This window comes from Tupaia chinensis, unplaced genomic scaffold (genome assembly GCF_000334495.1).
Source record: "Tupaia chinensis unplaced genomic scaffold, TupChi_1.0 Scaffold000473_1, whole genome shotgun sequence".
Classification (NCBI taxonomy): domain Eukaryota; kingdom Metazoa; phylum Chordata; class Mammalia; order Scandentia; family Tupaiidae; genus Tupaia; species Tupaia belangeri.
Genome location: NW_006159982.1, coordinates 1204570 through 1223189, shown reverse-complemented (window position 1 = coordinate 1223189; position 18620 = coordinate 1204570). Strand labels below are relative to the sequence as shown.

Here is an 18620-nt window from a genome sequence, read left to right as displayed (position 1 = left end):
CCCGGCGTGAGTTTTAAGCCACCGGGTCTGGGACACGAACCGCGGTCGACTACGTGGGAGTCCAGCGACATAGCCATTACGCTGACTGCTGGTTCCCTGAAGTTTACATTTTGACAGTGTTTGATTAAACATTATCTCTAAATGGCAAATTTGGACTGGAAAAATATGGTTGAAAGGGAGTTTATGGAATCAATTTTCTAGCCCAGAAATTTTTTTGTTGTTTTTATTGCCAGAGGGTGCATTCTTTTGCCAGAGAGAGAGAAGTCTTTCTCCAGTGGGGTGTGGTCACGCTACAATTCCCTTGTCTCCATTTCTCTGGCCATTCAGGATTTGGGGCATGCACACACACACACACAACTGGCATGTTTTTCAAGGTATGGATGGCAGGATTTGAACCATTGTCAGCTCTGTGGGATCCAACTTCCAATGTACAGCACTTGACCACTGTACCATGGGGCCAATCAAGCAGTTGCCTTTAGATAAATGAGATTACCCTGAATAATGTGAATGGGCCTCATCTGATCAGTTGAAAGACCTTAACAGAAAAACTGAAATTTCCCTGAGGAAGAGAAGAAATTTTGCCTCAAGATGTACCATCAGCTTCTGCCCAAGAACTTCCAGCCTACCTACCTGTTGGGCAAATTTCAGACTTGCTAGCCCCCATAATGTATAAGGAACTATCTGCCTACCTATCTGTATTACTAGTTTTGTTTCTCTGGAGAATCCTGATGCAGAGTGATTAGGAAGGGTTGACGAAGTGTTATTTAAACAGCCTTCAATGGCTAAGGAACCAACTGTGTGACAAACAGGTTAACTGTGTTCCTTTCAGAAGAAAGAACATATCCAAAGTCCCTGAGACAGGAAGAGCCTGGAAAAAAGAAAATCAGGATGTCTTAAGCAGTTGAGCAAAAGAGATGCCCCAAGATGATGTTGGAGAGATTTTTTTAGAGGTTAGATCACTCCGGATTCATAGTAAAACATTTGGACTTATTTTTAAAACTATGGGTTGGATTGTCAGAAAAGTCACGATGCATTTTTGCAACAGATGGCACTAGGACATTTTTGGAAGTACTAGAGTCATTGCGTCTATGTTACTGCTATGTCATTTGACAGCTGACAGTTCTAGCATCATTCAAAAAAAAAAAAAAAGAGCAATTCGGTCACGTTTTGGAGATTTTACAAGTTGAAGATGGAAGACCAAACTGTGCATCGTCACCATATTTTACGGTTTTGCTTCTGTAAAGGAAAGAACGCAAGGCAAGCTTGTGAGAAGTTGCGCAGAGTTTATGGTGACAATGCTCTACAAGAACGTCAGTGCTAATGATGGTTTACAAAATTCTATGCTGGTGACTTTGATCTCAACAACACTCCTTAGTCAGGGAGGCCCACTGAGGTGGATGACGACAAAATAAAGGCATCGATTGACAGGAGAGATTGCAGAAACGTTGAACATCCATCATTCAACCATTCACGACCACCTGAAGAAGCCGGGATACGTTAGAAAGCTCAGTTTTGGATTCCTCGTGAACTCAAAGAAGTCCATTTCACAGCATGTCTAAACATCTGGAATATGCTCATTAAATGTGAGGAAAACACTCCTTTTTCTGAGGTGACTAATAGCTGGTGATAAGCGAATTGTTTACAACAATGTGGTGTGCAAGCGGTCTTGGTCCTGACGTGATGATTCACTTTAAGTGACATGGCAAGCATTCATTCATTAGAGGACGGTTATGCTCTCAGTGTGGTGGGATTTAAAAAGTGTCATGGTTTTTGAACTCCAACCAAGGACCCAAACAATCAATTCAAATGTGTACTGTTGGCTGTTAGACAGTTCGAACAAACCCATCATCCAGAAACAACCAGAACCTGTTTATTGTAAAGGAGCTGTGTTCCATCATGACAACGTGACACACACACAAGTTTGATCACCCTTCAAAACTTCTTGGAATTTGGATGGGATGAGTTGCCACACCCACCATACTTGCACTATCAGACTTCCACTTGTTTTCCTCTTTTCAAAACTCCTTTCATGGTATAACATTCGATTCAGAGGAGGCTGTAAATCAGCACCATGTTCAGTTTTTTCGCTGATAAAGACAGTCTCTTTTATATATGAGGAATGATGAAGTTCACTGAAAGATGGCAAAAGATTATCAAACAAAACAGGCACTATATCCTTGACTGGTCTTTGTTCTTCATATACTGGGTCATAGGGAAAGTCATGACATTAAAAAAAAAAAACTTGGAAATAGAAAAACATGGAAATTTACTTCATGACTTTTCTGACAACCTAATAAATAAAATATAGAAAAAAAATAATGTCATGTCTTTTTTGACAACCCAATACTATAGGAAGCCATAAAAGATTTTGAATGTGGAGAAAAATGGCTGCTTTCTGGAGAAGAGATGGAGGGGTCAAGAATGAAGGTAGAGAAATACTTAGATTACTATAATAATAAGTTTGGCCTGATGTGTCACCAGAGGAGATGGACAGATATGGGCTTGTTCAAGATTGTATGTTGGAATGGATAAAAAGGTGGGAGGTAAGGGCATAAAGACACTCTTAGATTCTAGCTTCAACAGCTGCATGGATAATAGTGTTACTTAATACAATAGAGTAGAAAGAGAGTATCAGAATCAAGGAATTCAAGTACAAGCTCAGTTTGTGCCCAGCTGCAGTGCTGCACATGTGGTACCATAGCATGGGAGATTAGACTCGGTTCCTGGTTTGACCTGAACATGCCAGGCATGGTTGTGTGCACCAGTGAGATTAGTTAATTTGGAGGCTGGAGCAGCAGGCTTTTGACACAGAGAGAAACTGTCAAAAATGCCTATCTGGGGGTGGCAGGTGGCATGGTGGTTAAAGGCACTGTATTCCCACATAGCCAAATGTGGTTCAAGTCCTGGACCTGGTGGTTTGCCTTCTCACTTTCCCTCTTTCTCTCTGATCAAACTGGAAAATAATAATGATAATAATAATAAAGTTTGGGACCAGCAGTTAGCATAATGGCTATGTCACTGGACTCCCACATAGTCAACCGCGGTTCACGTCCCGGACCCGGTGGCTTAAAACTCAGCCGGGCACATGTGCGTGCGTGCCCAAGATCCCAAGAGGAGAATGGAGGAGAAGGGATTGCGGCATGGTGATTTCTCGCTTTCTGTCTTTCTCTGTCTGTCTGGGGAGCGCACGCACCCTATCGCAAAAAAAAAAAAAACAAACAAACAAACACCTCTCCAAAAATAATAATAATAAAGTTTAAAAAGTAATTTTTTTTAATGCCTTTCTATGGGGCTGACTCCATGGTGCAATGGTAATGTGCCACTCAAGAGAAGCCAGATCCCACATAGCAACCACAGTTAGAATCCCAGCTGGGTTTGGCTGAAACACACCAGGAACACATGTATGTGCCCAAGATCCAATAGGATGGAGGCCTGGAGAAAGAGGATAGTGGCATGACTGGACCCTGTGGAAAGTGTTTGTCTCTCTCCACCCCTCCCCGCCCCCCCTGTATGCATACACACCCTATCATGAATAAAGGAAACAAATGAGTACCTATCTATGTCTCTCTCCTTTTCCCTCTCTCTCTCATAGAAGAAAAAAATTTTTTAAATATTTCAGTTTTGATATCAGAACTCAGGAGAGATGGTTCTGAATGAGATATGAACTGGGGAGTCAGCAAATACAACAGACGGCTCCTGTAGCTACGCGAATGGATGTGACTAATTAAAGAAAGAAGACAGTATCTAGGACTGACCCTTCGGCAATTCCAACTTCAGAGATAGGGTGGAGGGGGAATGGATGGAGGGATGGGAGAGGAAAATAAGAGGATGCCAAGAGGGGTATGTTTCTTGAAAGACATAGCCATCAACATGTAAAATACGGCCAAGAAGCCAAGCAAAACAAGGACGGAAAAATGAGCCCAGCTTTGGCACCGCAGCCTGGCACCGGGAGCCCCGATGTCTGGTGTCGGCTTAACTACTTCATGCTCTCTCATTTACCATTCACAACACGTTCGTATCACAGAGGCTGTTCTCACAGCTAATCCCACGTGACACTGGATCTCCTGTGAATTGGATTTCATAATTGGATGTACAGGGGGGACTGTTTTTATTTTTATTTCCTCTGAAGGAGGAACAAGGGAAGGAATTGGCACCTGAGCACTTGGGGAAGAGGAGGAAAAAGAAGATAGGCAGGGGAAGGAAGGACAGGATACCCTGCACTCCTCAACCTGGCCTCAGAGGTAACACATAGGTCCTTCTACAGAAGACACCTTATATAAAAGAGGAATTGCTTTAGAGAGTCAAATGTGCCAGTTCTGGGTTATTTTCTCTCTTAATATTGTTTTTCCTCCTTCACAACATTTAGTACAAGTTGTAGTTATTAATATATTCAGTCTAATAATTTAACATTAATGTCTACTCAACTGGAACGTCTATGGCAAAGAGCCTGTCACCACTTGTGACTAGTATCTGCAATGCCTGACACATAGTAGGAGTCCAAGATATACTTTTTGAGTTACAAATGATGATAACACCTGGGGTGGAGGGGACAGCAGGTGGCATGATGGTTAAGGTGCTGGATTCCCACATGACCAATTACAGTTCAAGTCCTGGACCTGGAAGTTTGCTTTCTCACTTTCCCTCCCTCTCTCTCTTTCTGTTTCTGTCTCAGGTGAGCTGACATGCCCTATAGCTAAGTAAATAATAATAATAAATTAAATAATTCTGTAAAAAAAATGTACACGGGACTAGAAGGCTGCAGCCATTAGCTTATGGGTGTAAGTAAATTATCAAAATAATGCCTGTGGTTTTCTGTTTCCCCAGATGTATTAATTGCCACTTGTTTGTTCTGCTCCCATCCACTAACAGACAAGTGGGGGCAGGCACTAGAAATTCAAGAAACCATAATACATGGGAGGAATGCAGGAAGTTGAAAAAGTTTCATGTATGAACTTCTTTTTTCAGAGATTTAAAATGACGACCATTGGAGCCAGCAGATGGCATAGCAGTTATGTCACTGGACACCCACATGGCCGACTGTCATTTGCATCCTGGACCTGGTGGCTTGAAAATCACGCCGTGTGCACGTGCATGCCTGCCCGCCCAGAAGTTGCATCTCCAAGGAAGAGAATGGGGGAGAATGGATTGCTGTGTGGCCATCTCCCCTGGGACGTGGTTCTCACTGTCCTTCTCACTGTCTCTGTCTCTCTTACTCTCTGGCAAGCACGCATGCCCTAAGGCAAAAAAAAATCTCTTAAAAAAAAAGAAGAAAAATGGCAACCATTATTGTATTTTAGCTATAGAATAATATCTTAGTATCTATGGACGGTTCTGTGCTGGTGTTTGGAGGTTTTATTGACACATCCTAAAAAAGATTTTAGATGTGAGGCTGACATAGTTCTAATACAGAACTGAGGAAGTCCAGTGCTATTATATTTCTAGGGCATTGGCCAAAACCAAAGGGGACATTTGAGGAAGGAACATATGAGAGAACTATGACCATCTAGTGCCACCAAGACAGCAGAAAGCTTATAGTTGTTACATCAAAATGCTGTATTAGCCAGAAATGATCGTCCTACTGAGGATTATTTACTTAAATCTTATTTCTGTTTTTATAATAAGATGATGTCATAATATTTGTTGAAGTTTTATGTCAAGTATCATTGAATTATTTATTTGTTTATTTATTTTTGGCAATAGGGTGCATGTGCTCGCCGGTGACAGAGAAGGCAGGAAAGTAAGCAAGCACCTCCCAAGGGGGATAGCCATGCCACAATCCCTACTCCTTCATTCTCCTCTTGGGATTATCAGGCATGCATGATGCATGCACATCACCAGACATGTTTTTCAAGCCTCCAGGTCTGGGACTTGAACTGCGCAGTTGGCCATGTGGGATCCAGCTACCTTAACCTCTATGCCATGTGCTGGCCCAGTATCATTTAATTTAAATAATTCTTTTCTAAGGAATACAGAAAAACATGGTGATAATATTCTTTGAAGATAACTAGCTATTGAGCATTTTCCCTATATCCCATTCTTTTAAAACTCATACATACCTTTTGTCTTTATCAAAAAGCTTGCAAGGGCTGGATGGGGGTACAGTGAGAGAATACAACATTCTGAGAGACTGACCCACAAAGGGAGGTTCTGGGTTTATACCCGGAGACCTCCCTGAGTGCACAGGTCACACACATGATGGTGATTAGGGCTGGCTCAAGTTGGGGGTGAATTTCAGTGTCAAGATCTTGTTAGGATGTCTTTTCTCTCTTTTTCTGTCTCTCTCAGTCATGAAAGGAATAAATAGTCAACTTTTTTTTAAAGGCATATATTCATTCAGCATGCTTTATCAAGTACAGAAAAAGTATCAAAAGATGGCAACGAAGACCTCCTTTGGTCTAAATATGGGAGATGTTTAAAGAGCTTAACTTAAAACGCGTCTTACTTAACTATCAGCACTTAACAATAGGAGCTTAGTGAATATTTTGAATTAATGTTAACATTAACCTATGTGCATAGTAAAGAATAATTAACAGTCAATATTAATCCACATATAGTTGCTTATAGATTACATTTTACATGAATATCAGCATGTAAGTGTTTATAAGGAGTTTGTAGCAAAATCGGGAAGAAAACATGCTCTCCTTAATTGGAAAAAAAAAATCCACAAAAAGATTACATTGATTTTATAGAACATATGGAGCTGGCTTGACAGATGGGTAAGAGTAGGTGGTTCCTGGCCTGCAGAAGGACCCTAAGAATCTGTCTTCCTGCTGCTTATTAGAAGAGAGAAAATAAGATCCATGCACACACTGTTTCTTTGTTTTTAAATAAGGTCCATGTAGATATAATACTTCAAGTCTATTTGTATTTTTTTGCTTGAGCATATTTTTCTTCCTCCTAGAAAACTCTGCTGTGATTATCTAATCAGCTATTTTAATGGAACAATTCCAGCTGAAATAAATGGTTTTAGAAACTGAGTGGATAGAACTGGCCAGTTACTTCTGTGCACTATACAGAGGTTACACGTATTAAGACTCAGGCCTCCCGACTGGAACATGGGATGTGTGCATATTTGGAAAGTTATATGTAAATGTAATGAAATTTAAAAATAAAAATCATTAGTGTTGTCCAAAATTTTAAAAAGTCCCTACATATTTAATGCAATCCCTATAAAATTACAAGAGACATTCTTCACAGGTTTGGAAAAGACAATCATAGAATTTATCTGGATACCTAAAAGAGCCCATATTGCCAAAGCCATCCTGCACAAGAAGAGTGAAGTGGGTGGCATCTCACTTCCTGACCCCAAAATAAATAAAAAATCTGTGATAATCAAAACAGCATGGTAGGCCTCCTTGGGTGCCCGCCATGATGTTGGAGGGGCCACAGGAGCCCAAAGCATCAAATTATCAGCAAATGTCAAACCATTTGTCCCCAAATTATCCAGGCTCAATGTGGCATGAAAGGAGTCATCAGAAACATGTGTCTTCCCCAGCTGTGCAGCCATTTGTTCAGGAACCACCAAGGGCTGAATTTCCCATTAGTTTTAGAGCTTATGTAAGAATTCTTCTGCATGGACTAGCAGATAGCATAATGGTATGTCACTGAACTCTCACATGGCTGACCACAGTTTGAATCCCGGACCTGGTGGCTTCAAACAGCCTGGGTACGTACATGTGCAGATGTGCCCAAAATCCCTAGAGGAGAATAGAAGAGATGGCTGTATGGCCATCTCCCCTGGGGGGTGATTTCATCCTGTCTCTCTGTCTTGCTGTCTCTCTGGTGAGCACATGCACACTATAGCAAAAATGTCTCTTAAAAAAAAAAAAGAATTCTCCTGCATAATGCTCCTTTAATATGGTTCAACTTATTTCCTTTCTGGTACCTATGTAGTATGATTGAAAATAGAGGTGTATTTACAAGAATGAAAATTAGAGTGATTTTCTTAATCATTGAGCCATCTGGTGTATTTAGAAAATGTTTAAAGTTGTGTTTTGAGGGGCCAGTAGGTGGCGTGGTGGTTAAAGATGTTGGACTCCCACATGGCTGACCAGTTCAAGTCCTGGACCTGGAGGCTTATTTTCTCACTTTCTCTCTCTCTCTCTCTTTCTTTCTCTCTCTCTCTCTTTCTCTGGTCAATTAAAAAAAATGATACATAAATAATTCTAAAAAAAAATAGCATGCTATTGGCACAAAAGTAGACTTAAGGACCAATGGAACAGCATAGAATCCCAGAAATAAACCCCAAAACATATGGTCAACTGATCTTTGACAAAAGATACCAGTCAATCCAGTGGGGAAAAAATAAACCTCTTTGGCAAATGGCGCTGAAAAAACTGGGTATCCACCTGCAGAAAGATGAATCTGAACCTCTCTCTATCATCATTAACAAAAATCAACTCAAAGTGGATCAAAGATCTAAACTTAAAAGTACAAACTATAAAACTACTGGTGGAAAACACTGGGAAAACTCTGAGAGATATTGGGGTAAGCAAAGGCTCCTTATGCAAGACCCCCAAAGCATAGGCAATAATCCTTAAAAAAGACAGGTCGGGGGACTAGCAGATGGAGTAATGGCTACATCACTGGACTCCCATGTAGTCGACTGCAGTTCAAGTCCCAGACCTGGTGTCTTAAACTTACGCCGGTGCGTGTGCATGTGTGCCCAAGATCTCGAGAGGAGAATGGAGGAGAAGGGATTGCAGTGTGGCCATACCCCCAGGGGGTGATTTCTCACTTTCTGTCTCTCTGTCTCTCTATCTTTCTGGTGAGCACATGCACCCTATAGCAAAAACCTCTCCAAAAAAGAAAAGAAAAGAAAAGCATTTGTACAACTGTATTTATTGCGGCATTATTCACAATTGTTAAGACATGGAACCAACCCGAATGTCTACATGTACTCCATAGAATACTATTTAGCCATTAATAATAATAAAAAAACCCCTGACATTTGATAGAAAGTGGATGAACATAGATTTATTGCTGAGAAGCAACTCAGGCTATGAAACACAGACATTGTAAATCTCCACTCAACGTATACTGACTATCTATACTCTGTGGTAGAGACTGAAAGACTGTAGGACGTAAAAGCGTTGAAAATTGTTATGGACACTGGGGAAAAAGTGGAAGGAGAGTGGGAGAAGGGAAGAGTGCAGGAAGGGAAATGGGGGAAAATGGAGACGTAATACATTTGTGGGACACAGATATGGTTTGTTGCCTGTTGGTGATGTTGTTATAGTATTCTCAACTTGCCTGCTGTGTGGCATATATCATGTTGTGTAAATCTCTTTAAAATCTAAATTATGTATAACGATTGAATGTATAAATAATAATAAATAGTAATAATGAAGAGATTTTTTTTAAAAAAAAGAGCCCTTGGTTATACCTACGGTAACATGCTTTTAGTGAAGATTTATTTTACACACTCTAAAACAATTTTGTTTTCTAAGTTTGGACATTTTATGTTGTGTTTTCTTCAAAGCAAGGTGCCTTTGCACTTTCTTTGATGGTTCACATCACAAATTCAGTACAAATGTAAATGCTACTTTCTCCCCCTATCATTAACAGTTGAGTATTTATAACTTTAGAGAATTCTTTCTTGTCTCCCATTCCAAAAGTAGGATGACTCACAGTCAACATCTTATAGTAGCTAGTGCTTAATGTCCAATTTTTCCTTGCCCTGAAAAAAAAAATATATAAATAACTTATAAAACCTTTGTCTGCATTAGTGTGGAATAGAATTGAAGTGATTATCTGATTGCCTCTTGGGAATGTTAAGACAGAAAAGAGATGTGAAAATAGACAACCCACCTTTTAATTATATACTTCAAAATTGTTCGAAATAAGAAAATATTATTTTGTAATATTTCTTAAAAGCTTTTCACTATTTTTAGTAGTATAAGAATATACTACTATAGAATACATGCTGACATAGAATAATAGAGTGAACCCCCACATACCCATCACCCAGCTTCAACAATCATTAACTCACTGCCGATTTTTTTTTAATGAGAGTGTATTTGCAGAAGAGAGGGAGAGAAGCACCCTAAATAGGGTCTCAACATGCTGCAACCACCTTTCCTCAGTCCACCATCTCCTCAGGATCCTGGGTGTCTGCATGAGTGTGCCCGGTGCATTTTCAAGTCAACCAGAGGTTCGAATTTGCAGTCAGTCATACGGACTCCAGTTTTGCAGGGCAGTTATGTTTTGCCTATGCAATAGTGATGGGGCCTCATTGCCAATCCTGCTATGTCCACACGCCCATCCATTACCCACCTCCTACATGGAAGCAAAATCTATAAATATTAGGTTGTCGGAAAAGTCACGACTCATTTTTGCATGTAGAAAAATACTCATAACTTTTCTGACGATCCAATATTTCAACCATAAACATTTTAATATATGTGTATCTGTACTTTCTTTTTCTTCTTTAATTGCCAGAGGGCATGTGCACTTTACCGAGACAGAAAGAGATACAGAGAAGATGAAGAAAGCACCCCACATGATGACTGTAGTGTTCGTTTGTTAATTTCCTATATGTTTCTTTTTTCAGACCTAGAAATCTGTCATTTCTCCGAAGAGCCCAGAAGACAGTAGAAAATATTTGGAATAAAAGATAAATTTGGGCCAGCAGGTGGGTGGTGGTTAAGGGAGCCATATCCTATATACACAGCCATGTGGTTTAAATCCCAGACCTGGAGGCTTGAAAATGATGCCAGGTGCATGTGCATATGCACACATGTCCAAAATCTTCCAACAGGAGGGAGAAATAAAAAAGGGATTGTGGCATGACCATCTCCAAAGGGGTGTGCTTTCTCACACCCCCACCCCCATCTCTCTCTGTCAAGTGCACACACATTCAGGCTAAATTTTTTTTTTAAATGTATGGTTTTTGTGTTGGAAAAAGAAATGTATACTGTAAAGATGTGATAAAATGTAAAATTAAATAAATAAATAAATACAATTTTAGTTGGATAGATCATTTGACCCTATCACCTTTAGAGTCCCAGAAAAGCCTAAGTGTAATATAGGGGTTAAAAATCACAAGGTTTGAAGTCAGACAGACAAAGGCTTGAATCCCAGCTCTATTCTAGTTTACCAGCCTGGTGATCTTAGAAAACCTACAGGGCTCCTGGTTTAGAACAAGACAGCAAAGCAGAACAATTGAGAGTTCTCTCCTGGAGGAGATGCCACAGAAAACATTAAGATGATAGATATGGGGGGACCAGCAGGTAGCATGGTGGTTAAAGTGCTGGACACTCCCACATGGCTAAAAGTCCCAGACCTAGTGGCTTTGTCTCTCTCTCTCTCTCTCTCTCTGTGTGTGTGTGTGTGTGTGTGTGTGTGTGTGTGTGTCTGTGTGTGGTAGAATTAAAATAAGATGAATGAATAAATAAAATTAAATAAAAATAATTATTAGAAAAAAAAGATGATAGACCTGAGGGTTGTGCTCGACAGCTAGCAGCATAAACCCTTGGTGCGGACAGAAGTGGATTCGGTCCACTGGTGGGGACACACGTCAATGAGTTGGAAGAACTTGGAATCACACCTCTCCCCTCCTTTTGGCACTGTAGAGACAGGTTATCAGTGGTACAAGCTAAGCGGTAGCTGCAAGGCAGTGCTCTAGCCTGCTGTGGTTATAAACAGGTTGCAATGAGTGCAGATGGTCTGACCAGCCCCTGGAGTCTCCCCTCCACACATACATAGTTGCTTTCATTGTTCTGTGGGTATGCACTTATGATGGTGATGGGGAGTGTCTGCCTCTAATGCAAGATTGTGCAAGGTTCGTTGGGTTGCTATTGAGCATCATACCATGCCCTTCTCTCAAACGCACACAACACGCACTAATTCAGCTGGGCAAGTATAGCTCGGCTAGACTCATGCCCTCCCCGTGGATTCAGTTTACCAGTCAAAGAAACTAATGGTTCCAAATGAACAAGAACAAACTCAGAGGGTAAATTCTGAGAACTAGAAGTTTGAAGAACAACCAACTGCATAACCTACACCAGAGAAAGCAGAACTAATGAAAAACAGAAAAGAATTTACAAATATACTTCGAGTGGGGAGAAGATACTAGAAACATGAAGTGAAAACAAGTGCAATTCAGTCAAAGAATTAATAGAATTAATCTTTTTTCTTTGGAGAGGTTTTTGTTTGTTTGTTTGTTTGTTTGCCATAGGGAGTGTGCACTTGCCAGACAGACAGAGAGAGACAGAGAGACAGAAAGCGAGAAATCACCCGCCGGGGGGATGGCCACGCCACAATCCCTTCTCCTCCATTCTCCTCTCGGGATCTTGGGCACGCACATACACAAGCCCAGCATGAGTTTTAAGCCACTGGGTCCGGGACGTGAACTGGCTGACTACATGGGAGTCCAGCGACATAGCCATTATGCTAACTGCTGGTCCCAGTAAGAATTAATCTTTAGTTGTTGAATAAAGAATTCTATGGGTCACCTCAATAATGAAAGCCTCTAGTAATGGACGGGAAGGTTAATTCAAAGAGTTCCTCTGGGGGGCCGCCAGGTGGCATGGTGTTTAGGGGCGCTGGACTCCCACATGACTGACCACAGTTTGAGTCCCAAACCTGGCAGCTTCACTTTACCTCTCTCTGTCTTTCCTCCTCTCTCTCTCTGGTCAAATTAATGATAATAATAATAAATAAAAATTAAATAATTCTTTAAAAAACAAACAAAAAAACAAAACAAAGAGTTTCTCTGAAAGGCATCAGAAAAGGAGATGGATACAGAAAGGGAAAAAGAGAGAGAGGGAGGAAATCTGGAGAATCTGGTCAGGTGTCAAAGTCTGCTTATTAAGGATATCAGAAGAAGAAAGGACATTGAGAGAAGTCAGTTGTTCACACAGCAATGACCAATAACTTTCCAATGTCACACAGCTAGTAAATGGCAAAGCCAGAAGGTCAGCCCAGGCAATCTGGCTTGAGTGTATACTCTTAACTATTATTATATCTGCCTCAGATATACTACATCAGATGCCACTCTGGAGCAGGAGAGTTAATTTAGGAACAGTGCATAAAGGGTGAAAAAAAATTATAAAATAAACAAGATTGACAGTCTATGAACTAAGGAGGACAATGTGTCAGGAGTACAGAGAAGTCTGGGTGTCTCAACTGTGTGACTGAGATCCTTGAAAACAAACATCAAACCCTCAAATTCAAAAATGTACTATCTAAAAATAGCAATAAAAACAGACAAGTTACTTCATCTCGTTAAGCCTTAATTTCTTTATTCATATATGGGAGGTTATAACATCTATCAATACTTCACTGAGTGTCCTAAAGATCAGATAACGTACGTAGTTTTCTGAACACTGGAAAATGACTGGTAGTTACTTTTATGTAACCATAGTCTCACATAAAAAATAATAAAACATTTACTTATTCAAATTTACAATAAGCATTTCTTTCTGTTGTTGTTCTTGTTTTTTTTTTTTTTCTTTTTTCTTTTTTTCGCATAGGATGAGTGTGTTTACTGGGGAGATGGAGAAAGATAGAGAGAAAGAGAAAGTGAGAAATCACCCCCAACCCCTGCCCCAGGAGGATGGCCATACCATAATTCCTTCCTTTTCACTGTCCTCCTAGATTTTGAGAATGTACATTCCCAATTTGTTTCTCAAGTCACTGGGTCTAGGACTCAAACTGCAGTCAGCCATAAACATGCCAGGTGTGTGCATGTTCATGTACGTGCTCCAAATTCAGTGTAGCCATCCCCCAACTTTCTCTTTGTCTCTCTCTGGTGAGGGCACACATGCTATAGCAAATTTTCAAAAAAATGGGGCCAGCAGGTAGCATAATGGTTAAGATGTTGGACTCCCATATTTTCTACCACAGTTTGAGTCCCAGATCTGGTGGCTTGAAAATCACTCTGGGCTCATGTGCATGTGTACCCAAAATCCCAAGAAGAAAATAGACAAGAAGGGATTATGGCAGGGGGGGTTATTTCTCACTTTCCCTCTCTCTTCAGCAAGCATATGTATCCTAGGCAAAAATCTTAAAAAAAAAAAAAAAAAAAAAAAGGAAAGATAAAAGCTTATTTATTTATTTCAAGATTGAGCAAGACAGAGAAAGAAGGGTTCTGATGCCATGATCCACCCCTAGGCTTATGCAGCTGATCATGGACCACCGAGATTGACGTACTCTCAGGAAGGTCTCTGGATGCGAACTGGTAGCCTTCCTATATGGGTCTACCTCAAGAGCAGCACGTTTTACCAGTACACCACCATCCGGACCCCAGTAAATACTTGTGGAGGCTCTTCTAAGCAACAGGCAGTAGAGTACAGTAGTGAACAGAACAAACAAATATCTCTTCTATGAGAGAGAAAGAAAACAAACTTAAATAGACAGTATAGCATGAGGTAGCCTACGTACTGGCAAGAGGACAGAGCCAGGTAAATGATAGAGAATGGGGTGTAAAGACCATTCAGGAAAGACCTGTCTGAAGAATGAAAAGAGTGTACGCATCAGGAAACACCGGGAGGAATGGAGTTCTTGGTGACAAGAACAGTGAGTGCAAAGATCCTGAGGTGGGAAAGTACTGGCATGTCTGGGGAATGGCAGAATGTCAGTACTATGGGGATAGCGTGAGCCTGATAAAGTAGCTGGGAATAAGGCTAGAGAGGTCGCCAGCAACAGGGCCAGAGTCTCCATCTGTCACTTAAAAGTCAACTTCTCTTTTATCATTTGGAAAATTTTGTCCTGGATATCTCACAAAGTCAGAGGTGCCCATCATGAAGTCCAACACGTGACTTATGTTAAAAAACTTTTCTACGCAGAGGGTTCTGGGAGCCAAGAGTGAATAATGGCGTCTGTATGATTTCCAGAGGCTGCTGCACCAGATCCCCGCCAAACATAAGAAATGACAACAACCTTTGAAACTGCAAGGGCTGGAAGAGGAAAAGGAGAAGGTGACTTGGGCCAACTCTTAAAACTGTATTTAAGAGAGGCCTACCCTCACATACCAACGTAAAATACAAACTACTCAGGATGCCCCTGAAGAGGTTTACAATGGTGACTTTAAGAAAGAGTTGGAAGAGAGAGAGAGAGAGCTGCAAGAGAGAGAAAAATAGGGATTGTCCAACCAGAAAAAACAACTTCCTCTTCAATGTCAAAAAAGCCTTGATTAGACCAGATTCCTGTCGCCAACCTTGAAGCAGATTTCCCTCTCACAGACAAGAAAGATGAAGATTTTGAAGAGGAGAGTGACGAGGACGATACTGGAGCTCTTCTTGCAGAACTAGGGGGTGCGGCGCGGGGGAGCTGAAGAACAGGTCAGGAAGAAGCAAGAACAAAAAGCTGGAGAAGAGTGAATTCACGTGGAAAACATTCTAAGTGGAAATGTGTTAATTAATCTCACAGACCCATCTCAGCCACAGGCCAACTTCAAAGTTAAAAGAAGGTGGAATAGGGACCAGCAGATGGTGGAATGGTAATGTCGTTGGGCTCCAATGCAGGGACTAGCTGATGGTGCAATGGTTATGTCGCTGGGTTCCAAAGTAGTCAAATGCGGTTTGAGTCCCGCACCCAGTAGCTAAAAACTCACACCGGGTGTGTGCACGCGTGTACATGGATTGCGGCATGGCCACTGCCCTGAGGAGTGATTCCGCATTTTCTGTCTCTTTCTGTCTCTTTAGTGAGCGCACATGCCATATAGCAAAAATCTCTCTAAAAGAAAAAAAAAAAAAAGAAGGTGGGATGATGATATTGTCTTCAAGAACTGCCCAAAAGGCATAGATGATCAGAACAAAGGCAGAAGATTTGTAAATGATATGCCATGCTCTGAATTTCATAAAAAGTTTATGGAGAAATATATTCAGTAGTACAGTTTTATGTGCTTAATAAAAGACTCCAAAATGTAAAGGCTAATTATAATTTTAAAATTTTGGTTAATCCCCCCCATCTAAATTGTGTAGAGGCTTCCTTAAATTTAAATTCCAAAATACCTTTTCCTTTTGTGATAACTTATTTGATAATGGGACACGTTTAACCCAATTCTCATTCTCTAAATGTTTCTAGTCATATGTTGTGCTTTTCCCTTCATATGGGAAAGAGAATCTGCTTTGATAAATATTTTTAATCTAAATAACAACAACAAAACTTTTCTAGCTTCTGGGACCAGCAGTTAGTATAATGGCTATGTCGCTGAACTCCCATGTAGATGACCGTGGTTCGAGTCCCAGACCCAGTGGCTTACACTCACGCCAGGTGCGTGCCCAAGACCCCAGAGGAGGATGGAGGAGAAGGGATTGTGGCGTGGCCATCCCCCCTGGGGACTGATTTCTCACTTTCTATCCCTCTGTCTCTCTCTGTCTTTCTGGCAAGTGCACACACGCTATAGCAAAAACCTCTCAAAAATTTTTTTTTCTAGCTTCTGAGATTTATTAGGTCAGAAGCTACCTCTGCCTCATAGTTGTAGCAGAAAACACTCAGAGTTGAGCGTCCTAGGTAATTTGCCTTTCTTGCTGGCCACAGGAAGGGCCTTTCAACCCTCAGTGGTCATTCTAACCAGTCCTCTAATTGTCCTTGTCCAGGTCCGTGGGAATCACTCAACATGCCTTAAGTCCTAGAGCCAGTTACACTCTGAGTCACCCCCTAATTCTAGGGGAGGCAGCCAGGAAGCAGTGAGTCTTGGGGGAGGTTTTGATTTAGTGCTGTCGGATTCCCTTACACAGTCCTGTCCATGCCCGTGGGTAACCCTATCTCACCCCTTCAGACCGGGGTGTCCGTGTTCTTTAGAAAGGCATCCCAAGCACGACCTGATCCTTCCCTCCCCCAGCAAAGGTCGTTCCTTGCAGTTAATCACAGCCAAGTTTCTTTTCATGTCTTGTCCCTCTCAGAGGGACGTTCTTGCCACAGCTGCTGAGGTTGGAAATGAGCGCACCCCCATTCCCGTTTTACTTTCCAGCCATTTCTGAGTTTATAACCCGCTTGGAAGGTTATCCAGTTTTTTTGGGGTTTTGTTTTCAGTTTGTTATAGGGTGCATAGGCTCACTGGTCAGAAAGCGAGAGCGAGAGAGAGGAAATGCGAGAAATCACCCCCAAGGGAGATGGCCACACTGAGGTCCCTTCTCCTCCATTCCCCTCGCAGGGGAGCATGCACAAACATGCACCCAGCTGATTTTCAAATCACAGGGTTTGGTTTTCGAACTGTGCAGTTGACCATGAGGGATCCAGCCATCTTAACTGCTGTGCCACCTGCTGGCCCAGTTTTTGAGTTTTTAACCTCCATAATCTGGTTTGTATTATTGTCTGTTAGCAACTTCATCTAGGTGTTTAAATTACCTTTATATGTATATTTTCTTTTATATCCTCAGTTTGAGGCACACATATATATGCCTTAAACTGAGGATATAAAAGAAAAGTAAATGAATTGTCACCTGTTAGGGCTTTATTTCTTTATACATTTTTACTTATTTATCTATTTTGGAGTTTTCATTTAAGAAAGGATTTCACTGTGTCACAATTTTCCTGCCTCAACTTCCTGAATAACTGAGCCTACAGGCCTGCACCACTAGGCATGGCTTCTTTGTTTTAGCCTGGGTCTTATTGCCCCAGCTAGCCTTGAGCTCTTAATCTCCTGCCTTGATTTTCTCAGTCACTAGGATTACAGGTGCCTGCCATGCAACAGGCCTTTAGGTTGAACTGGCAATTCAACCAGGGCCTCCCATGTGGTCCAGCCTGCAGAAAACACACCCACCATGGCTGAATCCTGATGGGGGTTTATTAAGTTTAACATCTAGGATTACTAGAAAGACAGGAAGTGGCCCAGAAGATTATAATCCAGCTTTCCCCAATGTTTTTCTTTCAGATTAGATACAGGTTCAGAGAGTCACTGCAGCTACAAATGGTACCCAACAGAGACAGTGCAAGCAAGAGGGCCATTTCTAGACTAGCCCTTTAGGCTGAATGCTGTTATTACTAGAAGGTAAAGACACACTTGTCGCTCCGAATATTTTTCTTCTGTGTTTGGTGGGAAAGGATCAAAAATGTACATAATCGAGGGACCAGCAGTTAACATAATGGCTATGTCACTGGACTCCCATGTAGTTGACCGCGGTCCGCGTCCTGGGCCTGGTGGCTTAAACTCACACCGGGTGCGTGTGCGTTTGAGCCAAAGATCCCGAGAGGAGAATGGAGGAGAAGGGATTGTGGCGTGGCCATCCCCCCTGGTGGGTGATTTCTTGCTTTCTGTCTGTCTCTGTCTTCCTGGCAAGCGCACGCACCCTATAGCAAAAAAAAAAAAAACCTCTCCAAAAAAAAAAAATGTACATCATCAAGAGGGGCATCTAGTAACTTTTCTTCTTCTTCTTTTTTTTTTTCATTGATTAACATTTTAGCTCAGACATGTCCTGGCTGAATTGAGTTCCTGGCTGAATTGACTTCCTATGATAGCACACCTACTCACCACTTTATCTCCTATGAACAATAGTTTTCAGACTGTGTAGAATTTCTCTATCCCAGTTTTTATTATTTATTTTAATTTTTATTTATTATTATTATTATTTTTTATGTGACCAGAGAGAGACAGACAGAGGGAAAGTGAGAAAGCAAGCCACTAAGTCTGAGACTTGAACCACAGTCAGCCATGTCGGAGTCCAGTGTCCTAA

General features: G+C 41.3%; 1 pseudogene; it reads left to right on the top strand.

The window, feature by feature from the left end:
- Nucleotides 1–14872: 14872 nt before the first annotated feature.
- Nucleotides 14873–15833, top strand: LOC102486636 (spliceosome-associated protein CWC15 homolog; annotated as a pseudogene).
- Nucleotides 15834–18620: the final 2787 nt, after the last annotated feature.